This window comes from Arabidopsis lyrata (genome assembly GCF_000004255.2).
Source record: "Arabidopsis lyrata subsp. lyrata unplaced genomic scaffold ARALYscaffold_928, whole genome shotgun sequence".
In the NCBI taxonomy this organism is placed as follows: Eukaryota; Viridiplantae; Streptophyta; class Magnoliopsida; order Brassicales; family Brassicaceae; genus Arabidopsis; species Arabidopsis lyrata.
Genome location: NW_003301970.1, coordinates 1 through 3,697, shown reverse-complemented (window position 1 = coordinate 3,697; position 3,697 = coordinate 1). Strand labels below are relative to the sequence as shown.

The window sequence follows — 3,697 nt, the reverse complement described above, 5'->3', positions numbered from 1 at the left end:
CAAAAGAGCAACCAAAAAGTAGAGACTGCTACCAGCAGGCTCAAAATCTTTACAACATGCTTCATTGTCCTTGAAACAAATCTTATGTAAGATTTGAGTATTACAGTGTTAAGGCTATAGATACCTGAAAAGAGGACTAAACTAATGCATTCTCACAATTTCTTGCATATTTGGAGCTGGTCACTAACTCAAATTACTCAACTCAAAATGATACTAGTAAGAGGGTGCCAATAAATGAGATCTTAGAAGTAAATGAGATCTTAGAAGTAAATGACCTCAATGATTCCTTCAGATAACAGAATGCTAATCCCAATCCACTAGGCATAATTTCCACACATCAAAAGCAACGTATGTACAGACCAGAATATAGCATAGTCCTGGTAGCTCATAGAACAATACACTGCAACCCAAAACATCAAAATAGGAAGAAAAAAAAACGACTTCTCACAGTTTCTTGGATCACAGCCGTCAGGAACTCAATAGCAGAACCTGAATACATGACTTCTCATAGTTCCTCAGAATTACAACATTCAATCCTCAGGAACTCAAAGCCATTAGACAAAAAATTTCAAAACATTTAAGGCTAAAAGAATTGAAAACCTGAATCCTAAAATTCATTAAGCTGCCCCAAAACCAAGCTTCTACTAACAAACAAACTCCAATTAACTATCCAAATCAAATCATGTACCCAAAAATCGAATTCAAATTTGATATATCTAGCAATGATCAGCAGCCATCAGAATGAATTATTAGAAAATGATTTTGTCACGGTTCATTCAGATCAGAGTTAACCTCCAATCATCCGAAACTCAAAACCCTTGCGCAAAATTTTCAATCATCATTTGGCAACTTATCGATCAAAGCCAACAACGAAAATAAACACAAGACTCATTCTGTAAAAAAAAAAAAAAATCACCACCAAAAAGCTACATAAAACCAACCGAGCCTTTCTTCTAAAGCAAACGAAACCAAAACATTCAAACAATCAAAAACATGCACCACTATTTGCGGGAGAGATCGAACCTTTAAGCTCACAGATCTCGCCGCCACTCTCAAAGTTTCCACCTTTCGGCTGTTTTAAAAATTATGCGGATAACTAGAGATAATTGTTGTAAACTGTGTTGTTCTATTGATTAATGAATGAGATTTACATGATGAGGGGAGACAAATCCCCATTGGGCTAGTAAACCCTAAAGCCCAAAAGCCCACTAAGTACAATATAGGCCGTCATAAGGCAATATAGGCCGTCATAAGGAGAATCTTCAAGAACATGGACATGGGCCTTCTAGAATATGCATAAGGTCCACGGTTATGGAGTCCATCCAACATGTGGTTTATAACACTCCCCCTTGGATGACATAACCGTGTAGATGCCAAAGGATCTCAGTAATACGCTTGGGGATGCTGCCTCATTAAAACCTTACCAGGAAAACCCATTGGGACAAAACCATGGTTAAGGAAAAAGAGTACAGCACGTATTACTCCCCCTGTTTTGGTCATCCCTGCAAGTCCTTAAGTCTCCGCATTCCAATTTGATGCGTGAGCTTCCTCAATGTCGATGTTGGTAATGCCTTGGTAAAGAGATCGGCTGAGTTGTCGCTGGATCGAACTTGTACCACTCGAACTTCTTTATCCCTTTGCAAGTCATGCGTGAAGAAGAACTTTGTTAGAATGTGCTTCGTCCGATCTCCCTTGATGTAGCCGTCCTTGAGCTGAGCGATACAGGCGTGTTGTCTCCTCATATGATGGTCTTTGATGTTGTAGTAGCTGCGCCTTGAAGAAGGCTGCCTACGTACCCTTGGAAGGGATCAAGCCACACGTAGTTCCTATCTATTGACCATGCCATAATCTGATTTTACCTGCATCAGCAAAACAAACTAAACCAAAGCAAACTAGACCTTCTTTGGTTAGATCAGTATAGAATAAAACCCAAATAAACAAACATAGGAAGAATAGAATTTAAAATTTAACCAAACCTTCCTTCAAACCTTTCTAGTGCCTTTGGGTTGATCATGAACTAAATTTAGGCAAAGGAGGTTCACGGCAAAACATATGTCTGGTCTAGTGTGGCTAGCCAAGTACATTAACGCTCCTATGGCACTAAGGTATGGCACTTCTGGATCGAGAACTTCTTCCTCATCCTTTTTTGGACCGAATGGATCACTATCCAATCCGAGGCTTCTCACCACCATTGGGCTGCTCAATGGGTGGGTCTGGTCCATATTGAATCTCTTGAGTACTTTTTCAGTATATGCCTTTTGATGCACAAGGATTCCATTATTCACGTACTCAAGTTGCAATCCCAAACAGAATTTTGTCTTGCCTAGGTCTTTCATCTCGAATTCTTTCTTTAGATATTTGACTGTTTGGGCGATTTCCCCAGAGGTTCCAAGGATGTTCAAATCATCCACATATACTGCTATTATCACAAACCCTTCGTTTGCAAATTTCTTTATGAAGATACATGGACTGATGGGATCATTCTTATAACCTTCTCTGACTAGGTACTCGCTTAATCTATTGTACCACATGCGTCCACTTTGTTTCAGTCCATAAAGTGATTTGTTCAGCCTTATGCAGTATTGGTCTCGAGACCCTTTCTTATCTTTATCTTTGAGCTCAATACCCTCTGGTAATCTCATATATATCATCCAGTGGACTTATATAAATATGCAGGCATTACATCCATTAGCCGCAAATCAAGTCTTTTTCTTTATATAGCCAGACTTAGCAAAATTTAAATGTCTTAGCATCCACCACAGGGGAGTATGTTTCTTCATAATCTATCCCCGGTCTTTGTGAGAATCCTTGTGCTACAAGCCGTGCCTTATATCTCACGATTTCATTATTCTCATTTCTCTTCTTCACAAAGACCCATTTGTGTCCTACTGGTTTTTACATCGAATGGTGTCCTTAAGGTCGGACCAAACTCATTCCTTTTCTTAATGATTCTTAGCTCCACGTTTTATGGTCTTGTACCATTTAATCAATCAAGTCTTTGAGTGCACTCTAGTATAGACGTGGGCTCCTGATCCTCATTTATATTCATAAATTCAAGTGCTACCTTGCATGCAAAATCATCTTATGTCGACATTTCTTATATGTTCCATTATGTTCCAGACATGATATAATCGATTTGAGATTTATTATGGTCAGGACCTTTAATACTTTGCAGCTTGGCGTCCCAAGCTACATTATATGGTACCTGTACCTTAGAGCCGGCCGGCCTTATCTCCATGTCTGGGATGGTTTCCTTAGTAACCTCGGATTCCTATTGCACCTTTCTTTAATTTCCGAGGGTTTTTATCATTGGAACTTATTGGTCTACCACGTTTCTTTCGTGTGTTAGACTCGGTAGCAATTTCATTGATTCGCTTTTGGATATCAATACGTACTGGTGCATTACAAGCTGGTATGTACGTTTTTGTAACTTTCTTTGGGTCAGCAAAGGAATCTGGCAATTGATTAGCTAGCTTTTCAAATGTATAATCTTATGGACCTCTGATTCTCATGCCAGAGTCCGAGGATCTTGCCAATTTAAGGATGTTTGATTTCATTATATTTCTTTTATTGCTTTACCCAGCTTGTTCGTCTCTCCACCTATAGTAGGAAACTCGGATTCATTAAAATGACAATCCGCGTATCTAGCCTTAAATAGATCACCCGTAGTTGGCTCTAGATACTTAATAATGGTGGG

General features: G+C 39.1%; 1 long non-coding RNA gene across 1 annotated transcript; it reads right to left on the bottom strand.

Annotated features, from left to right (window-relative positions):
* Positions 1-39: 39 nt before the first annotated feature.
* On the bottom strand, positions 40-1,070 carry LOC110225854. The gene is made up of 2 exons (XR_002330010.1): positions 276-1,070; positions 40-187 (listed from the first exon to the last, which is right to left on the bottom strand). It is a non-coding gene; the product is annotated as an uncharacterized LOC110225854 (long non-coding RNA).
* Positions 1,071-3,697: the final 2,627 nt, after the last annotated feature.